The 22738-nt window shown below is 38.5% G+C and overlaps 1 long non-coding RNA gene across 2 annotated transcripts in view; it reads left to right on the top strand.

Annotated features, from left to right (window-relative positions):
• The window catches only part of LOC129147969 (uncharacterized), a 53360-nt gene extending 31043 nt beyond the window's left edge, over window positions 1-22317 (top strand). For both annotated transcript variants that reach the window (XR_008555179.1, XR_008555178.1), the window contains 2 exons: window positions 1942-2101; window positions 21930-22317. This is a non-coding gene — a long non-coding RNA (uncharacterized LOC129147969). The remainder of the gene's footprint in view (window positions 1-1941; window positions 2102-21929) is intronic.
• The last annotated feature ends 421 nt before the right edge of the window (window positions 22318-22738 follow it).

Below are 22738 nucleotides of genomic sequence, written 5' to 3'. Positions count from 1 at the left end.
TTGGGAGATTTCTCTGCTTTACTGATTACCCTCTAGTTCCTCTGGTCCATCTACCTTCTTCATCCTTCTTGTGTCTTTACCCTGTGCACTTGATCATAACATTGGTCCAATTGTTCTTCTCTGGATTGAGCCCAACAAAACTCCAGTCTTGCTGCCTACATCTCTGAGCTAAAAGAGTCTGTTTCTTTTGGGCATAGTAGTAGACTCACATTGCCTATGCCTATATGTAAATTAGAAATTACCCCTTGCCTGGCCAGTGTGGCTCAGTGGTTGAGTGTTGACCTATGAACCAGGAGGTCATGGTTCGATTCCCAGTCAGGACACATGACTGTGTTTCCAGCTCAATCCCCAGTAGGGTGCATGCAGGAGGCAGTTGATCAATAATTCTCATCATTGATGTTTCTGTCTCTTTCTCCCTTCCTCTCTAAAATCAATAAAAATATATTTTAAAAAATAAATAAAAAGAAATCACCCCTTATTTCTGACCCTCTACTGGCTTCCAGTGACCTCTGGCTCCAACACTGCATTTATAATGCAGAATTGACATTTTCAGTTTGAATATATTTACTCCAGATCCAAAGGGGGATGGGGGAGAAAAATTCAAGAAGGAAAAAAGTAAATCAAATACTGTAGAGGTTGACAAGGATAACAGAGAAAGGATTATTACACTTGGTAATGAATAATGGATATTAAAAGATACTAGAGTGTTGATGGCAGAAGAAAGACTGTAGTAGATAAGGAAGAATAAGTTTCTCATTTACAGAAATTAGGTCCATGTAAGCAAGTATTAATACCCACTACTTATTATTTAAGTACTAAGTAAAAAATCCCACTTAAGATGGGTTTTATTCAGCATCTTACTTTAACACCTTTGGTAAAAGATTTATAATAGAAATTTCAACTGGAGGCGTTCTCTCTCTCTTGCTGTCTCTCTCTCTCTCTGGCTCTCTCATGCTCTCTTGCTAAATGTGTTCGTTTAGCAGTGCATGGTTGGTGCTGATAGTACAATTTGTACTCTCAGCAAGAAGAGTTCCTTATTTAGTTTTTAACTGTTTCATTGCTTCTCACAATGAACTACTCTTTTAGAAAGGGATCTCTGTTGGTATCAAATCCCCTCCAGCTGGTCCTGCTGGACATTTATGTGAGGCACCAACACAGATGAAAATCAAATACAGCTCTGGGGAAAGTAAAATTAGTTTATAGCAGGCTGCATTCAATAAAGAAAGAGCAAGGCTAGCATTTCCTGCCCACTTAAAGCACTATTACTACAAATGCAGAAAGGACAAGCTTCCCAACAAATTCTCCCTTCCACATTGGCATCCACGTCCCACTGGCAGCCTGGACTGTGGAAACGTGGTTTGAGGGCAAAATCCAACTCAACTGGCAACAAGAAAGTCTCTGACCCAGAACTCTTGATCTTCATGGAAGATTCTGTGCAACTTCTGGTTGTTTTGGGGTATCTAAAAAGACAAGGTTGCTTTGAAGATGTCCAAAGCTTGGAAACCATCTCTGTGTAATAGTCTGGAATGATAAACACGAGAATAGCTACTGTCTCCTCAGTTAGCCAGTGCTTAGAATTCATAAAATCAAAGGATCTTAGCAGAGTGCATGTTAGAGGATAATCAAGCAGCTTTGCAAGGTTTGTTGGTCATTTATAGCAGACACTGTTGTCAACCCTCCTGCCTAGTCTCCTTTCTTCCTTGAGAGCAGAGCCTTGGTTTTGTTCAGGGGTCTAGCACTTCCCCCCCAGAACTCACTAGAGAATGACCCTACCCCAACTCCAGAGGCAAATCCTGATTTGGTGTAAACCAGTCACAATGAGCCTTTTCTTCTTGCTAGTGATGAACTTATTGGAGGGCAGATGGCCCAGTTTCAGCCAATGAGATATAAAGGTAAGTCTGTTGGGGTCTTCTGAGATATATTTCCCAACTTCCTTTCTAGATGTGACATATCTTCTAGCCACAAGGATAGCTGACCTGAGGGTAAGTCTGGCAAATACCCAAGGGGAAGGGAGAAGGATCCTGCATCCCTGACCATCTCCGTGAGCTAGAGAATGCAGTAATGCCAAACCCACTTCCCTGACAATGGCCAACTCTGGGAGGTAATTCCTTTTGTTCTTATATATTGAATCAGATGTTTTTAAATTGTAAACAAATGCATTTTAACTGTTTCGGGATCCACCATTCAACATACATTATCAAAGAGGGACAAGAGATCATGGTGTAGGTTTTAGAATCTAGTGTCTTATATAATAAAAGCCTAATATGCAAATCGACTGAACCTCAGAACGACTGGTGGAATGACTGGTCGCTATGATGTGCACTGACCACCAGGGGGCAGACGCTCAAAGCAGGAGCTTCCCCCAGCCCAGTGAGCTTGGTGTGTCAAACTTTGCCAAAAAACTGAGCATAACTCGGGTAGTGTGTCACTTTGAGGAAAAAAACTAACTCCAAGACTCTAGTCGCAAATATTTCATCCTCAGGAGCAGCAAATGTTTCATCCTCGGCATGCGGCCGCGTGTCATCAGAAATGGCTACGCGTGTCAGTGCTGACACGCGTGTCATAGGTTCGCCATCACTGCCCCAGCCTGCAGGCCCCAGGAGAGCCAAGGCGGGGGCCAGCAGGGGCCCCCGATCGCCCCACCAGTTGCCCCACAGATTGGCCCTGATCGCTGGCCAGGCCTAGGGACCCTATCCATGTATGAATTTAGTGCACCAGGCCTCTAGTTTAATAATATTCTAAATCAGAAGAGCTTTACTGTTATATATGAAAGAACCATAAGAGCCATATCCTGAATATAAGTTTCTCTAAAAACCACTTCAAATAATAATTTTAGTATTACTGTTACCATTATGTGTCAGGTACTATGCTAGCTGTTTCACATATCATCTCATTGATTGCTCTTATTAATATTATAAGGCAGGTCTATCAATAATCCCTAATTTTCAAATGAGGGTCACAGACACTATGCAATTTCTAAAGGTACACAGTATAATAATAGTAATAACTAATATTTATTTTGTGCTGATTGTATTTTAGGTACTTCCTAAGTACTTTATACATATAGCATTAACTCATTATTATATCACCTCTGAAGTAAATACAATACTTTTATTTTCCATGTTTTGCCACTTGGGAAGCTAAAGCACAGAAAATGTAAGCAAATTTCCCAAAGTCACCTAAGTAACTACAGAGCTCTCACACTTAATGCCTCCCCCACACATGAGCCAGCAGTCAGAATTACAGCCTATGTCTGTCTAAATTACATGCCTATATTTTCCCCTCTAGGTTGGTTAAGAATGTCAAAACATATTTTGGCCACCTGCTCTGTTTTAGATACCCAGAATAAAATTAAAACTAAAAAATCAATTTTGATAACAGGAATAACATGGCAAGCCCTCTGGTTTGGACAAAGGGAAATAGACAACTAGCTCCCTCTTTGACTCCAGAGAGCTTCTGCTGTGTCCTAGAGAAAAAAGAATAATGGGCTTAAACTATAAGCCAGTGTTACAGCACACATGGGAACAGAGTCCAAGTCCTCCTATAGCAAGTCAACTGGAGTGAGGCTGGTGAAATCTTGTCTGACTATTGTAGCTGAAAGGAGGGATGTAATGTAACTATTCAGACAGTGAAAATTACTAGACATATAGAAAGATCAAATACATATTAAAAGAGAAATGTAGAGGATATAGAGCAAAGAATGAGATACTATAATCCTATTCACTTTGTCCTGCTAAAGTCCTTATTGAGTGCTGAATTTAATAATGTGCCATTGAGTTTTCATCTTTTTTTTTTTTTTTTTGCCATTCAATGAACGTTTACTATTAGGGTGACTCTGCTAGAATCTGCTAAGCTCTAGGGATACAGCCCTCAATAGCTCCCCATCACACTTAGGAGTAATCCAAGTCTTTACTTTGGTCTACAAGATCTTACCACGCTGACTATCACCTTTGCCCCTGCTTTTTCTGCTGAAGCCACACTTCTCTCCTGGCTTCTGGTGGAAGAGGTTGGACAAGATTCTGACCCAGAGCATGTGCTCTGCACTCTCTCCCTTCCTTCTCCCAGACCACTCTTCCCCCAGATATTTGCATGCCTGCCTGCCTCACTCCCTCACTTTATTCAGGTATGTGCTAAGATGTCACCCATATGTCATTATCCTCTCACTCTATTTTTTTTAAAAATATGTTTATTGATTTCTGAGAGGGAGGGAGAGGGAGAGAGAGAGATAGAAACATCGATGATGAGAGACAATCATTGACTGGCTGCCTCCTGCACACACACCCCCCCCCCGCCCCAATGGGGATCCAGTTTGCAATCCCCACACGTGTCCTGACTGGGAATCAAACTGTGACCTCCTGGTTCATAGACTGACGCTCAACCACTGAGCAACGCCAGCCAGGACTCTCACTCTAGTTTGCTTCACATTACTTACTTTTTACATATTTATCTGTTCATTTATTTTGTATTGTCTCACCTGCTCCAGCTTGACTTTTATATGGGCTTTAATTCATAGCTATATCCTTAGCACTTACTATAGTGACTGACACATAGTGAGTCCTCAATAAATATTTATTGAAAAATGAAAAAGTGACACATAGATACAGTAGGAGGGAAGAACTCTAGGATACAGCTAAAACTTTCCTCCAGCAACTTACAGCTCAGTACTACTATATAGTAAGCTAAAGAGTTTAATAATATTACCCTTTAAGGAAACAGTTGTCTAATGTATAGTACAGTTAAGCATAAACCCCAAATGGCTGCCTTTTTCATTTTTACATCTAACCATGGGTTAATAAAATATTAAATAATATTAAAATAATGTTACTAGTATTATAATTTAATAGTAATAATAACATTCAACAGTTTAAAAATTTAAGCTTAGATGCTGCTACGACTTTCAAAATATGCCAGTGTTCTCCTGATTGTTGACATGGAAATTACTACTTTTGATAGTGCTGGTAAATTAGGTCTTCCCTTGACACACAGAAACTTGTGACACAATGATTAATATGGGATGGTAGCACTAGCAAAAGATCTAGAGCTAGCAATAAGGATACTGTTCTCGATTCCATGTCACACCTAGTATCAACTTAAATGAATTTTGCAATAGCCTTTGCATTTGGAAATGTGGGTTGCGTGAGCAATTTCTACCCAAGCAAACCCAGTACATTCCATTTTTGTGCTGAGCATGGGGCTGGCCTGAAAATGGGTGCCAAAACCAGATGTTTGACTCTGGGAAAAGGGCATTCCACACATTCATCAAGAACACTTCTTAGCAAATGCAAGGCACTGAATGGTACAGGACACATATGTGTCTCCATGGTCGATAGTGCAGAAACCACACTGGTTATTTACAGGAAGCATTGTAAAATTGGGTGTATTTATAGAAATGCCTATAAAACATAGTTATTTTTAACAAGAACGAGTTGAAGTTGTTTAGTGCAGATGCATAAACTGTCTTGCAAATGAAATGATTGACTGTGACACAATCCATACTTTCAGTTATTATCTGATAGCTTCACCATCAAGTGCTTACTGTACATGGCAAAAGGCTGAGGAATTGTTCAAAATGATGTAACAAGCATGGAGCTTGACCTCTGTAAAAAGTGCATGCTCTCAAAGGAAAAGGAGAGGCTCACGCTTTTATGGCCATCAGCATATAGCATAGAACCTCAATCAAATCTTTGGCCTTTATGACTGACAATGATGTGTCTGACTGAATTCTTCAATGGTAGCCCATTGTGTGCTCTATCTTACAAAACAACCATGTTCTTGCATCCTAATTGCTTACAAATTATGTGAAGTCTGAGATGCAGATGATATTTTTAAAAAGGCAACTCCCAATTCAAGATATTATTAATCTCCCAACAGATAATGTATAAATAAATACAAAGTGATAAGAATTCAAAAGAGGAAAAGGTCACTATAGGTAGAAAAGGTCTGTTTTCTTAAGCAAGGTAGATGTTGCATTGGGCCCCAAAGGCTGGGCAGGATGTGAAGAATAGAGAAAAGAAAATCCCCTGGTGGATGGAGTCGGGAGGAACAAGTGATATATTTTTGTGACAATGTGGCAAGGTCTAGCCTGAAGGAGCTGGTAGGAACAGGGCTATGTAGGAATTCTGGCCAAAAGGACAAATAGATGATCTCACATATTTGTTCACACTATGTCTCCATAACCTGAAACAGTATCTGGCATGCAGTAGAGATTTAGCAAATATTTCCAGGAGAAAAAAAAGCAAGCAAACCTAGGTTGAACTAACTTTGATATTGCCATAAAAGAGGGATTACCAAGTACCCAAATACTAAACCAAGATCACGGGGAGGGAGGGAGCTTTCAAAGCTCTGTGGATAGAGTATTCTCATTTACCAAGCTCTAACATAAATAGAATGGAGTTGTCATTCCTGCACTTACAACCAGAAAAAAGTTAAACTGAAATCACTGTCTTTTCTTGGGCGCACCACGGATCTGAGGTCATAGGGCAAACTGCCACTCTGAAATCTGGAAAGACAGGAGAACGTGGAGAATCACTGCTGATATCTGTTTACCTGGACATAAAACTGCAGGAGCCATACACTGAAACCCCTGAATGGTAATTTTGTCAAATTTGCTAGAGGCTGAGAACGAGAAGCTAGTGTGAGAACAAAACATTCCTGGGGTCATAGTCTTCAGGAGGACCCACATCTTCATGAATTTTATATTCAGGAATACCACCAGGTTCTCATGGTGAACAGCCAAAAAAAGAAACACACACACACACACACACACACACACACAAGCAAAAAAAAAAAACACAAACCAACCAAACAAACAAACAAAAACCCCAAAACCCAAACCCCTAGTGTTTCTGGTAGTGAGTGGAGAATATGACCCATATTTGAAATATGTCTAGGCCATTCTCCATAACCAAGACCTACTATAAAGGGGAAAAGACTTTACAAGAGCCCTATCCCGGGGAAAAGAGGAATAACCCAACGCCAGCCTCTTCTAGCCTTCCTGTCTCTGCTAAGGTGAGGTGAGGTAAGAAAGCTTCTGACGGTCACAGCCCAGGCCACAGGCCCAGTGAAAGACTGAGACTGAATCACAAGATCATAGACCAGCACACTTCTTCTCCACACCTTACACCACATCCTTAGCTGCTGTGGATTCCAGGTAGAAGAGCAGCAAGACATCACCTCTTTTTTTTTTCTTTTAAATATAGTTTTATTGATTTCAGAGAGGAAGGGAGAGGAAGAAAGAGAGATGTTTATCAATGATGAGAGAAAATAATTGATTGGGTGCCCCCTGCCTGGCCAACCGGGAATGGATGCTGGAACCCATCCACTGAGCCAAACCGGTTAGGGCGAATTAACTAATTTTGATAGGAAGGAAGCAGATAGAGGGATGGGTGAGCTAATTAGGCTTTCACTGGATTACAAACATAATTATGAACTAAACTGATAAGGACTTAAAGGTTCCTTTGCAGTGTGGAGATGACCCTCACAATAACCTGAGCACCAGGAGAGGAGAACATGTAATAGAGAATACACGAGGAGTGATCACAGCTACTTGGACTACCCAGGAGTCCTCAAGTGCAAATCCAAGAACATCTCTCTGCCCAGCCTGCCATGCTTATCAACTGTCATTATTTGTTGAAAACCCATTGTGTTCCTGGTGAAATTCTAGGCACCTTGAGAATTCCCATAGCATGAAAAAGATTGCCTAATCTTTGCCTTCTATGAGGTCACATACTAATGAAAACATTTCCTTTTGATTTGGGGCCAACTGCTAAAGCTTGTATGTTTGAACACATGGATGTCTTTTTTTTTACAAGAAAAGCACAAAAGCAGAGGCTGAGCAATACTTTTAGGAGCACAAAATCTGTTATCATGATCTAGCTTTCCAGAAACATCTGGAATTTGAGTTTCATTATTCTGGAAAGCAATAAGCCTCCTCCTGACATTCACCTCCAGTTGACCTTATTGTAAGAATGTTTAAAAGGAGACCCAGAGTTGTCTATGGCAGCAACATTTAAGACATTGCCTCAATCATCTCATGATCCAGACTGTCCAGAAGCACTCTGCCTTGGAAGGGAGATAGGAATGACTGTTAAGATGTAATTACGTTAATGAGCAGACTCTCAAGTTGATGCCCATTCTTGTCTGGACACATTTTGCTGCCTTTTATTGTCTCTAACCTATAAGACGTTGCCTGGACTGAGTGATAGGCCTATTCTGGAAGAAGACAATCCTTACATCAGTATAACCACAAGACACTACCAATCAATGTCAATAAGTCCCCAAGGAGCACATGTGAAGGTATATTCCAATGGTGTTAGTCCAACTGACATATAATATATATCTGACTGGGAAAAATTCATTATCATATATCCCTTCTACCAGAGATTCAGAATTATTTTGTGGCCCAGGGAGTGGGTTAATAGTTTGCTGGGTTAAATAATCAAAATGTGGACTCAATCAGGGCCTATATTTGTAGAGGTCAAACTACCAGAATTTCCCTTTCATGCTATAGAGAGGAAAAAGTCCAAAGGTCTCAGGAAATAGAAATACATTAGAATTAATCTAATGCATGATGACTCATTCCTTCTAGTCCCCAGTAACTACCCTGGACCCTTCCTTGTCCCTGCAGGAATGGTAAAGGCTTAGCTGCCACTAAGCCCGATGCATTATCCTTTTTGGGGGTTCCCTAAAGCCACCTTTGTAAATATCTCATGAATAAATTCTCTTTTATGTATACTATTTTGAGCGTAGTATCTGTTTCTTGCTGGAATGTGACTGATACTTCTTCTCCTCCTAATTAATCCTCCTTTTCTGGAGAAGCTAAATGCTAAAAGAAAAAAAAAAGAAATGAGCCCTAATGTAGATATAGGATTGACATGTTCAGCAGGACTAAAATTAGCCTAGATGTTTTAATAACTGAGAGTAGAAATCTATGGAATCAGCCTAAGAGGTCATTAGTGAAGTTTAAATCAAATAATTAAATTAAATTAAATAAAGACTATGAAAGTCAGCAGAAATGGGTTTAAATATTTTAGTGGACAAAGAATTAAAACCATTTCCTATTTGTTGCCTCTCAACAATTACCAGATTACACCAGGTATGTCAATCACTGTGTAAAGTCATTTTTAAATAGGCACAACCTAATGTAAATAAAAATGAATTCCAAATGTCCTGGCATCCCTCAAAAAAAAATTAAAAATATCCAACTTATAAAGCATAGTGACATTTTTCAAAAAGATTTTTGCTCCCCGCACAATTCCCAAACCCCTTGCCAAGCAAGTCTAATATTCACAGCTGTTCTGCATCCTTTCAACATGGAGAAATTCCCACAAATTCTCTTCAATTCTTAAGACTACCCACAACTTCCCTGTCTTTTGTCCTTCTTCCCAACTTTTTAATACATAAACAAAATTAAACATTTCTGGATTTTTAAAGATTTCTTTCCTCTGCTTCATTAATTTCCCATATTCTCTCCAAGAGAGAGAATGCACTCACTTGAGATGGAGGAAGAAAGAAAAGGAGAGGAAGGAAGGAAGGGAGAGAGACCAAGAGAACACTTGAGATCTGATCAAACAAGCAAGCAAGAATAAGTACTAGTGTGTTCCTTCATCTTTTTGTCCATTCTCTCTATTCTGCATTAACAAAACAAAACAAAACTGAGAAATTGTTTGACAAAACAAAACTCACCGAAATAGTAAGGAAGATTAAAAATGCAATGCTCAGTGGTTAAAGGACACCAGTTTATTATGCCCTGGGAGAACAGACACGATTTGGATCACTTTGGCATCTCTGAAACAGAAACTTTTGATCATAAAAGTTGGGATTTGAAAACTCCTTCCATAGAAAGGTTGACTATGAAAGACTTGTACTATTTCCAGTATCACAGCAGTCACCATCCAGACAGTTGAATGATTGAATAATGAGTGAATTTCCTAACATACTTGACTTTTACACAGTGTATACAGTTGTGGATGAAAAGGCTCATGAGCCACATATTCAGTCCTATGTGACATGGAAGATACTGTCACAGTGCCTTCTGCTATTTCGACCTCCTAGACTGAGTTTTTGGATTAATGGAAAATACCTGTCACTTCTAGATTACCTTCTATGCACTGTGTACAGTATCTTCTATATATATGAAAGGCTAATATGCAAAATATCCCCTCTGGAGTTTGATCAGGAGACTGGGAGTTCGATCACTGGCTATGATGTGTGCTGACCACCAGGGAGCAGCACGGAACAAAAGAAGGCCTGGGCCGGCAGCCAGAAGGCCCCAATTGGCCCTGATCACTGGCCAGGCCTAGAGACCCTATCTTTGCACGAATATTGTGCACCGGGCCTCTAGTATGTCTATAAGATACTTGGGTGTGACTCTTTTAAAAGTTTTTATTGCATTTTATTTCATTGAAAAACAAAATAACTACTTGTGGCTCACTCAATGTAGTTTATGAGAACTATTATTTCCATTTTGTGGGATTCTTTTTTATTTGGTGCCAGGCTGGTTCATCAGCCACTGCTCTCCCAGCAGCCCTTGCTCCACTGTGTTGCTAGATAGCACGATTCAAGGTATTTGCAATTTCAGAGGCAATAAAGTTTTTCTTTTGGTCTCCAGTTATCTCCATGACCTCATACCTGACTTCTTGAATTTAAAAAACTGTGATGGTTCTTAGTAAATATTGCATCAAATTGTAAGCTATAACTCAGCATTTTGTCTTCTCAGTAGAGGTCATTTCTGTGATCTATAGTGAGGTCTTGGAGGGAGTCATTGTAATACGGTTAGAAAAAATAGGCCAGCAAGAATTAGACCACAATGGAAAGAGCCTCGTGGTAAATAGCTTCCCACTAAACTTAAAAAAGATAAAGGCACTTTAATTAAAACAGCTTTGAAACAATCCCCGCTCTTTTGCATCAGTCAGTAAAGAGGTATTTAGGGAGCTCTCCTGCAGAGGGTTATAATAGTTCCCAAGCACTTGGGATGTTCCCACAGACAAATCTGGTTTCCAACTTAATAGAATGACTACAAATATGATGGTTTATAGTAGTAGATAAAATATTCTGTGGATCTTGGATTATTTCCCCCTCCTTAGAATAGATGTACAATTCGGGGGGCTCAGCTGTGCTATTATGCTGATCTAAGTCACTCGTGTTGGCAGTCAGGTGTCATCTTCTGGTTAGGCTAGAGGCTGGCTAACTGTTGGCTGGGGCATGTGCAATCTCCTCCACATGGTCTCTTGATCTCCAGGAGGCTAGCCTGGGCATACTCATAGTGGCAGAGTTCAAGAGCAGCAAGGCCATGCTTTCCAAGTCTCTCCTTGTCACATTTTCTATTGTTTTGTCCCATTGGTCAAAACAAGTCGAGTGAGTCATTATGGAAGGGTGCTGTCAAAGGGCAAGGTTATAAGAATTAGTGAAAAAACTGGAGCCATTACTGCAATCAATTCACCACACTTATCATTTTCTTTTCTTCTGTCTCCTGTAACATCTGCTGAACAACAAATCGCCCCTGAATGACACTTTTCTCAGTGTCAAACATAAGGAGTCAATGATTCAACCAAAATGTCTTCTGCTCTATGACATATTGACCTTGAACTTTCTGTAAAGAAGTAAATCAGAGCTCACAGCTTCTCACAAGATTTTAAAGGTTAAAGAGGCTCTAATAGAGCCACAAACGGATACTAATCACACCACAAATAAACATTTTCTCAAATAAATATTTTGATGTCTATATTTGTCAACAAATCAAAACAAAAACACACCAGGTTGATGGTACCTCTGTCCTTCCCTGATTTTATTCTTCCTCAACTAAACTTCTTATCACTCGCTGGAGTTGCTATGCTGATCAAATCAAACCCAGAGGAATTTGGCACCAAGTGAACGAATATGGGAAATCAACTGCCACCCACACTCTCTAACTTGGGAGTTGCCAAGAAAAAAACAGGCTTTTAAATGTATTGTTTCAGAGTTTGGAGCTTCATTCAATGGTAGTAATACAACACCCACCCCCACCACCCCGTCCTATCCCAAATCCCAAAGAAGACAGCAGAAAAAGCTATCTCCTGGTCACCTCACATAACCCCAAATTACTATTCATACATATAAAAAAGGTCATTTTAAAATATTGTTTCAATGTCTTAAGTTCAATCTAATGGATTCACTTTGTATAATTTTATGTCTTCTGAGAGCCAGTCAGGACCTTCCTACACTGAAAATGAATTATTCCTTCATAAGAAATATTTGCTAATTAAGACATTGGAGGGTTGTAAGCCCGAGAGAGGAGAGTTCTGATTAATGTTTTTAAAGGTCCTCTCTAGCTGCTGTGTTGAGAATGACAGGAAATGCAAGAGTGGAAACTGGGCGAATAGTGAGGAGATATTGTAAGAATCAAGACAAATGGTGATGGTGGTTTAACCCAGGAAAGATCAGTGGAAGGGAGAAAAGTGGACATATTTTGCAGATAGATTCAAATCACAGGTAAATTAATGTAGTGACTCAGAGGAGAAGTCAGATAATAATAAATATTAAAATTTATTTATATATAAGCATGCATATAAATATGAGAATTTATGTAAATAGGGGAATCATCATTAGGTAGATGGTAATAAAGACATTAATGGAAAACATACTTTAGAGAGGTATATTAGAGAGAATATTACTCAATTCTGAGCCCAGGAAAATGTCAAAATCTGGCCACTCTTTTCTTTCTTAAATTCTCTCTTACTTTAGTCTTTTTAAAAAAATAACACATTATTATTTCTCTTTTCTCCATATTTTTGGGGGTTATTTCTTCCTCTTCTTTAAGGCATCTGCATTATTACTATTTTATTACCCCCCTCCCCGCCGTCCCCATCCCACACTCACCCCCCCCACACACACATACTCACACACTAAACATACCCTAGGGATAATCTTGTGTACTTTTACTCTGTACATTTCAAAATTATTATTTTGGAAATCTGGTCTACATTTGTAGCTCACTTGTAAGTGAATTATCAGATTCTTGGGACACAGCTCTGAACTAGACATGTTCTGGGTATCCACACTTAGGGTTCCGGTTCCTTGCTGGTGGTGCAATTCTGCTGCCTACACCTGCACAGGCAGTACAGGCCTGAATCCCACTTGTGCATGAGTAATCCTGCTCCTCCCCCTGCAGTAGAATGGAGCCTCAGATCTTGCTGCAAATTTGAGCATCTGGGTATGGTTGTTTCCAGGCAACTAATGCTGGCTCCTTTTCGCAAGGTGTCAGGAGATCACACTTCAAATGATGCCCACCTGGAGAGAGTGGCTCCGCCTACACAGACATTGAGACCCAAGTCGTGATGCTACATGGATGGCATGCATCCAGTACAGCCTCCCTCTGACCTTGAACTATTGTCCCTGTCCCTGGATTACCTTTATGGGTTCCCATTTGTCTTATAAGTTTTATTTGTTTGTTGTCAAAACTTCTCAATTTCTCATAGGCCAAGACTTCCCTTTCTTGTTTTTAAACATTGCTTTTTAAAAAAAAACATGAAGGAGGTAATTTTATTGAAATATAATCTCTATACAATAAACTGCATCCATTTAAGTTGTACCATCAGATACGTTTTGATAGAGGTATGCACCCATGAAATCACTGCTCCAGTCAAAATATATACTGATCACACATACAAGGTCCCTCATGGCTCTCTGTAGCCAACTCCTCATATCTCAACCCCTTCCCAGGCAATCACTGATCTCATTTTTGCCACTATAAATGAGTTTGAATTCTCTAAAATAAATAGAATTATGACTTATGTGCTCTGTGTGTCTTGTTACTTCACTTCTTTTCCTCTTCACTGCTGAGCAGTGTTCACATTTTGTTTATCCATTCAACCATTGATGGACATTTAAGTCATTTTCATTTGGGGTCTATTATGAATAAAGCTACTTTGAACAATCATGTACACATTTTTGTGTGAACATACACTATTATTGCTCTTGAGTAAATACTTAAGAATGAAAGAATAAACACTGGTCTATTGTTTTCTCATTGTAATAACTTTGTGTGTGTGTGTTTTTGTTTTAATAGCATTTATGCAGCTTGACTAACAATTTCATTCCCTATGAAATCCAGGCATGTACCTTCACTGTATGTTAAGTCATTAGCAGTAGAAAATGTTATACTATAAAACAAATACAGTGTAGGTAAGCGTAGTTGTCTCTACTACTTAATAAGAACCGCAGGATAAGCAATGAAAAGGGTGACTGAGTTCCTGTTAATAGTCCCAGGAAGAGCATTTTTCCATTCATTTCCCAGAAAGAATTTCTTAAAAGCTGTTTAACTACTTTAGAAGCAAAACATACACATAGTGGAAGCACTAGAGACCTTTTAAAATGAATTTAGTGCCAAAAAACAAACAGGTCTATGCTGGAGGAGTAATAGAAATTAAGATGAATTTGTTTAAGCGCAATTAATCTTTCTGGTTATTTCCTTGTACAACAATGAGCTCATGTCTCTGTCGATGCTTTAGCTGAAAGTAGGACTATGAGTTAACACTTCTGAACTCCTTAGTATAGTTGTTCCAAAATGTTTACTGTCACTAAAGAGCATGGCATTTTTACACTTCTCTGTTGACTTATTGTTCACATTTTCATGCAGGAAAAGAACTACTGATACACCCACAACATGAACAAATATCAATATCATAATGTTCAGTCAAAGAATTAAATTAAAAGGATTTCATTCCACATGATTCCATTTATATAAAATTCTAGAACAGACCAAACTATAATGATAGAAAGTGAGTGAGTGATTAATGGGAGGGGTTGGAGAACACTGGAAAGTTTTGGGAATGATAGATGTGTTTTATATCATGATAGTGATGGTGACTACACAATTGTATATATTTTTAAAAAATCTTTAACTTACATATATGCAATTGGTAAGTTAAACTCCCAAGAAATTGACATAAATGTTAGAAACAAACAAAAAATCCAACTTCCAATTATTTTTTAAAATTATCCTATAAAGCTGGCAATAAATTCTTATTAAAATAAAGACAAAATCATTTAAAAATCTGTTTGGACAATCAAAGGCCGAGCTGAAAGTATTATGTTTTGTATACTTATTTGAGATTGCTGCTGTGCTAGGATCTCAAAAGTATGCTAAGCATTTTATTTACTGTATGAAAAAATGAGAAGTCTGACCCTTAAGAAAGGGTCCATGAGCCACTCTGGGTCCATGAACCATTTTTCAATACCTCTATTTTTTTTTTAATCTACATAGTTTCCCTGACTGTGTGAAAGACTTTTCATTTTTTTCTTGTGGGAAATGCTTAAATATTATAATTCTGACAATGTAACCATTCCCCCTGCTCCCCACTTTATCACATTAGCTCACAATTTCATATTATAATAAACTTGAATTATTCTGGTGATGCCATATGTTCAAATATTTCCAGAATTGAAACTTATTTTTCAGTTTCAATAATGGTAACAAGCAAAAGAACAATACACCAAAAACAACTATTTAACAAAAACCGCAATTCAGTTGTCATAATATTTTTAATCTCCAAGTAAATAGTTATTTTTGAAACATGAATCAAAAAAGTGAGACTAAATGTATCTACTGAGCTAGTCTGATTGGTTTTGAGGCTAGATATAATAAGCAATTAGGTAAAACAACAATTGTAGATTATCTGCTCAGTGCCAAATGTGGAATGAAAGAAAAGAAGTCCCTACTTTTTTAATTTCCTGCTTAAACATCAAAGAATCTATTAAAAATTAAATAAGTCTAATTGGCTAGAAAAAAATCCTACCTAAAACAGTAAGATCAAATACTATAAAACCAAGATAAAAATACAAAATAAAGAATAGGAAAAATAAATACAATGTGAAAAATAAAAAGAATAGCAAAGAACGATGAAGTGAGATAAAAATGTTAAATAATATAAAGTATTAATATACAAGATAAAATGCAAGGAAAAATTAATAAATGTAGAAGGATAAATAAATAAAATCTAAGAATAAATGATCAATACAATTTAAGACTAAAAACAAGGCAAAAATAAGCTAAAAGATCTTATTGTTGTGAAGAAATCATTCAAAGGACATTCCAAAGCAGAATAAGCAAAGGGGAAAACATTCAAATGGATCAAACCCATTCCCTTGGCCTGAGGTGGAAGCAGGTAAGAGGCAGGTTTTTTATTTAATTTCAAAGGTGTCAACAGGATTTCTCTCAAATGATTCCTGAGAATGAAAGTCCTCTGAAAACAGGTCCATCATAGAGAAGAAACCTAACCTTCTAGTTCATCCATTTGAACTTAAGATGTATTTTTATCTAAGACAAGACAATCTCCAATGGGCGTGAATTCTCCAGAATCAGGCAAGAGGCACCTCCAGGAGAGATGCACTATTTCCTTAAACCAGCAGACTACCTTTTGCCTGCTTCAAAATAAAGGCACTAGAACCAATTTTTATATAACCTTAAACCGTCCACACTGCAAATACACACCACACCATACCCCTAAAACCATGCTTAGCTCAAGTCTTTTCCACTTCTGGCTCTTCAAAAACAAAGACAACCCTATTCCTTATCAAGACTAATCACAGTTTCCAGTGTACATTTTAAAAATCATAGAATACAAATGCCTACAGCTGTTTGTATTTTCAGATATCATACTACACAGTTTTCCCAACAGCTCAAGTTAATTTCATAATAGGCTTCTAATTTTAATTGATTACTAAACATTATAAAATAACAGATATACAAATAAAATCAATTATAGTGATCGACTTTTCTGCCAAGATTTAGTAATTTCCTATTATCCTGTTAAGTCAGTTATTTCCAACTGTGTAATTGCTAAGAAGACAATGTTTGAGGTTTGTATTTTTTTTTATATAGAGAATTGTTCTTTTCTTTATAAAAATAAAGAAATATATTTTCACTGCTAACAGGACAAGATATTTTCTACTTCTGCAGTATTTTTTCTCTCCTACACTCACTAGAAAGCAACATTTCTATAAAACAAGTTGAAAAAGACAAAGTGAGTTGTCTAAGCATACAAACAGGCTTGTGTGAATTCAGTTAAAAATTGGTTAAGCTTCAGAATTCACTTGGGGACAAGGTGAAGCTAGGAATTTGGCAGATGGGGGGAGGGGTTTCACTGTATATTTTTGTTCTTATAATGAAATGAATGTATATTAACTATTTGCTTACTTAAACACTATTTCAAATAATTTAAATTTAATCAAGTAACTTATTTTAACATATCTGAGATTTTCTTCAAGTTTTATGATTTGCAATAGCAAAGACATAGCTAAAGTAACAAAAGCTAGGACACACCGCCATCACTTAACAGACCTAGGACTTAGTGTCCCATTGGAAAAACCACCCAACTGGCTTTACCTTATTGTGAATGGCTGATGTTAGTAACCAGCAATTGGCTTAACTCAGATAAACATAAGGGTTCTGTTACTGGATAGAACTCAACCTGCTTGGGATTCTGTTTGTTCTTGTTTGTAAATGCTTGCATTGCTCAGTATTTCTTTTCATAAATTGTTACTAGCACATTTTGTAACCGTCTTCTTGTATAGACTGTATAAAGTTAATTAGTTCCATGTTCCTATTTTACAGAGAAAGATGGCACCAATACCTAAGAATATTTAGCTATACTTAGGACAAATTGAGACTAATTTTAGAGATGTAATGAGGTTAAGTGTTTTTTTTCCCTGATATTTCATTACAGCTGGCTCAAAGACTATTAAAAACATATATCTTTTCTAAAAAACACTTATATTAGCAGATTTTTAAATCCCATTTCTAACTCAATGTGGCCTCCCATAAATATAGAACTATATCAGTTGTTTTGGTTCCATGTTACATTTTCTATACCAGTTTATCTACAATTACCACTGAGCTAAAAATAAGTAAAAAAAGGAAGAAAGAAAGATTCCTAAATTGCCATAATTACTCATGCCATTTTATAATGAATTCAGCTGCTGATTGGGTAAACAACTATTTTTCTTAAATATTTGTCACAGGATAGAAAAGCAGCATTTTTTCTTAATGATAACAGTACTTCAATTTCCAGCTAAGGCATTTGATTCCAACAGAACAGTTAGAAAACAACGAGGCAGATTTAAAAAGAAATTGTACTATATTGTTTGAGTCCTCTCTTTGTAACTTTGCCTCTATGGAGAGACAGAAAGCATGTTAAATAGGACCCATTTAGAGCAAATCACAAGACCTTTATTAGGGATCCTGGGTCTCCTCTTTCCAAATATTTTGCTCCTTCGTGTACCTGTAGGGCACTAATGGGAAAATTCAAAAATAACTTCAGAACAAATATGTGTTTTCAGTGAGTCTGTTTTCTGGGAGCTTTCTTGTTATCTAGAAAGAAGTAACGTCATAGCATTTTAGAGGTAGAACATCTTTTTAAAATTATGTAGTCCAGCCCGGCCAGTGTGGCATAGTGGTTGAACATCAACCTATGAACCAGGAGGTCAAGGTTCATTTCCACAGTCCACAGGAGACAGCTGATCAATGATTCTCTCTCATCACTGATGTTTCTATCTCTCTCTCCCTCTCCTTTCCTCTCTGAAATCAATAAAAACGTATTTTTAAAAAATTATGTAGTCCCAAATATCTCATTTTACAGACTTTTTAGTAAGATCCAGAGATGAGAATGGACTTGCCTGGCGGCTAGTTAATTACTATTAGTAATGGACTGCAAGTGGCCTGCTTCCGTTCAGAGCTCCTTCCACTAACCCCTGACTCTGGCTCCATACATTTTCTGTTCACTGCTCCTCTTCCTTCCCCAACAAGATTTTCTGTAATGAGAAAGGATGCTACAATTCAGAATCCTCTGGAGAAGATGATCCTGATTCCCGACACTACTAGAGAGAGCAAATTCTGGTGCTCCAAGCAAGCAACCTATGAGAGCTGGAGCCACTTCCTTGCAGAGGCGGCACAGCTGAGAAACAACTCTTGATCAATCGTGTTGAAAGCAGGCAGGACTAGATCAGTAACTTGGTCACTTATGCGGTGAATTCTTGGTAGAGGTAGCAAATGAGATCACTGGGGAGGAAGGAAAGGAAAGGAAAGACTGGTTCTGATGACAGACAGCCCCTAAACAATATTCAGAATAATTTCCTCCTAAACAAGAGGAACACATTCCACAGACTCAGGTGAAAATGCAATTTTGGAGCAGTTGATAAGGGTTCTGTCTCCGACATGTGTTCGTTTTGAAAGAACCGGGGCATCTGTTTGCTTGTTTTGCAGACAGTGTGTGCGATCAGTGAGGGGATTCAGGGCTGGCTGAGCCCTGGCAGTGGTAGCTGCATTCTCTTGTCCAGTCATGAAGGTGCTTTGAAAAGGGCAAGGAAATCAATCCTGATAGGGCAGGGTAGCTTGGGTGAGATGACATCATTGTAACTGCTGCATATCAGTCAGGAATGATAGGGGTGCCGGCACCAGGCACAGGGAATGAGGGAGCTCTGTCTGGCTTAGAACATTTCTTATATTTTCCCAAATGACTAAGCAATGGTTGAAATTTACTCCTCCACTAGTCATCTTTACATGCAATGTGTGTGCCTCTGTGCCTTTGCACATGCGATGCCTCTACCTAGCAAAACTGTGTCCCTTTACTTGCCTAACGCATACTCCTGACCTCGTCAAAAGAGGATTCACAGGATACCTCTACCAGCGGGTCTTTCCCTCACTAAGACTTTCTTATCCCAAATCGGGTGTTTATTATGAAGCCTCTTAATATGCATGTACTTGGACTACATGGCATTGTTTTTGATAATTATAGGTTTCCAAACTTCCTTGCAGTTTTTTCTTATTTGCTTTCCACTTTTACTGACGAACTTAGTGTATTGCCTCATGTGTATTGCCTCATGTGCAGTGGATAGCCAATACTGGTCTTTATTGACGCTTCCAAAGGAAATCAGTCAAATTCTAGAACATCACTCTTTTTTCCACCAGTTCACCACTAGGTATGTTGAGGAACCATAAGAAGGAAGAATTAAAAAGCCAACATACTTTATCTGATTAATTTTTTAAAAGTAAAACCATAATTTTCATAAACATATTGAGCATGAGAGAGGATTATTAAATATCACCTGCCTCCACTTAATATAGAGGGAAAACTGAAACTATACTATTCTATACTATTCTATGCTATATTATACTACTAGAGGCCCGGTGCATGAAATTCATGCACTCAGGGGTGTGTGTGGGGGCGTCCCTCAGTCCCACGTAGGTCAGCTGGGAGCCCTTGGGAGATGTCAGACTGATGGCTTAGGCCCGCTCCCTAAGCCATCAGTCAGACATCCTTAGTGCTGCAGCAGAGTTGGAGAGGCTCCCATCACTGCTGCTGCATTTGCCAGCTGTGAGCCCAGCTTCTGGCTGAGCGGTGCTCCCTCTGTGGGAGCACACTGACCATCAGGGGGCAGCTCCTGCATTGAGCGTCTGCCCTCTGGTGGTCAGGGTGTGTCATAGCAACTGGTCGTTCCACAGTTTGGTCTATTTGCATATTAGCCTTTTATTATATAGGATACTACACTATACTATTTTATGGTATACTATACTACACTATGCTATACTTTATTACACTATTTACACTATGCCATGCTGTGCTGTTATGCCATGCTTACTTCACTATACTACATACACTATACATGAGAAAAAGTTACCCAAGATAGCATTAAAGCATGTGTCCTCTGAGCTGTCCTATACCTTCACTGGCTGAAGACATGGAAGTCAGAAATGGAGGTTGAACTCTTTTGTGTTTTGTTTTGTTTTTTGTCTTGGGTAATTGGAAAGGGACACTCTGGTTTCTCATTCCTGATGAAACTCTAGTTTTTATATAGCATCCTCAAATTTCTAACCAGTGGGTAACAGGCAGGAAAAGCCAATTTAGGCACTTTTTTAATGACCTGCTATTCTTCTGGTGCTGTTAATATGACAGAGTCCCTGTTGTTAAAATCTTTGTGTAGCTATTCCACCAGGGCTTTTGTTTTTCAGCCCAGTTGCTGCAAACCAGCATTTTGATTAATGCCTACATGGGCCCTTCTGGATTCAGATCATTAATTCTACTATAATACTATACCATAGGACATTTTATTTGAAATCTTTGTAACAACAGGTTTTAGGAAAAATCAATCATACCATGGGTAAACATAAAAATGTACTAAAAATTATAATAAGTTCACTATAGTCATTATTCCTGTTTTAGAGTCAATTATTCATTATTTACCAATTCATTCAATAAGTATGCTTTGAGTACTTGCTATGTACTCAAAATTGCTCAAAACATTTGGAGGAGGATAAGAATAAATGAGATATGACTCCCAACTCAAGGAGCCTGGAACCTCTTTTGAAAGGTGCACCGATAAACAGGTTACACATTCAAGTTTCTCTGGGAACTCATCACGTTTTGGGAGGCAAACTCTAACTACGGAGATTAAGTCAGTGTCTATCGCTTCACTGTAGGTGAGCCACATCGTAAATGGAGGGTTAGGGTTGGGAAGTAAGATGGAAAGTACCTCATACATAACGTTCAAAATTACCCTCAAGGGTCATTAGGATGGGGCCACCCTGCCATTGCCAGGGGCTTGTCATTCATTCTGGTGTCCAAAAATTGAGCTGCACGAATACTATGCCATGTTCAGAGTCCAGCTTGTTTCAGCTCTTGCCATTTTTGCTGCTGCTCTTCATCTATTCTGCAAATATTAACTGTGCATCTTTGTTTTGTGCACTATGCAAAAACTCAAAGATAAATAAAAGAAGACTTGAGTTCAAGGCATTTTCAGTTGAGAGGCACCATTTTCATGGTAATTATTTTTTCTTGCTTTCTTTTATCTCTAACCTTTTCACAATTTACATCTCACTATATTATTCTGAGCTCAGCTCTCCTTGGTACCACAAAGCTGCCATACTCACTGCTCTGAATTTATACTTTCTAATACAGGTCCAGGTCACCCAGATGCCTCACAGACATCCTCCTCATCCCCCATCATCAGGAGCCAACCAGGTGGCAGCAGAATCAGTGACCTTCCTTCCTTCCTTCCTAGTCATGTCATCTTCCTTGCTACCTTGATTGCTTGAGTCAAGTTGTTCAATTCAACTTGCCTTTTCAGTGAGGCTGCCCTGATCTCTGTCTTGCCTTCTGCCTAATGGCAGGGACTATTTAATTCCATGGATCTGAGTGGAGCAGGACAAGGTGCCCAGCTGAGAACCACTATCCTCATAGCATATTTTAAAACCCTGAAGCTGAGAGCTTTCATTTGCCCCATTTCTATTTCAAAGCTTTCCCCTTCCTGCAGCTAAAACACACCATGATTCTTCAAAAGATGCCTGTTCACATTTAGCTGCAATAGTTCCAGAAAGTAAAAAAAAAAAAAGTCTGTTGGCTATGTAACATTTTCTTGCCTACTGCATGTAAATGTAAGTATAATTTAAAGTAATGCCACTTCTAGGAAAATTCCCTTCTGGAACTTCATTTTCCCTGAAAGATCTAGCTTAGCATTTGAAATTACTCAAGCCAGTCTAAGCAGACCTCGTCTGATTCTCTCTGCCATAGACTTTTTTAATTTTAATTTTTAAAAATGTTTTATTGATTTCAGAGAGAGGAATGGAGAGAGAGAGATACATTAATGATGAGAGAGAATCATCTACCAGCTGCCTCCTGCACACCCCTACAGGGATCAAGCCCACACCAGGGTATGCACTCTCACCGGGAATCAAACCATGATCTCCTGGTTTATGGGTTGATGCTCA

This window comes from Eptesicus fuscus, chromosome 22, assembly GCF_027574615.1.
Source record: "Eptesicus fuscus isolate TK198812 chromosome 22, DD_ASM_mEF_20220401, whole genome shotgun sequence".
NCBI lineage: Eukaryota > Metazoa > Chordata > Mammalia > Chiroptera > Vespertilionidae > Eptesicus > Eptesicus fuscus.
This window is presented reverse-complemented; position numbering and strand designations above follow the sequence as displayed.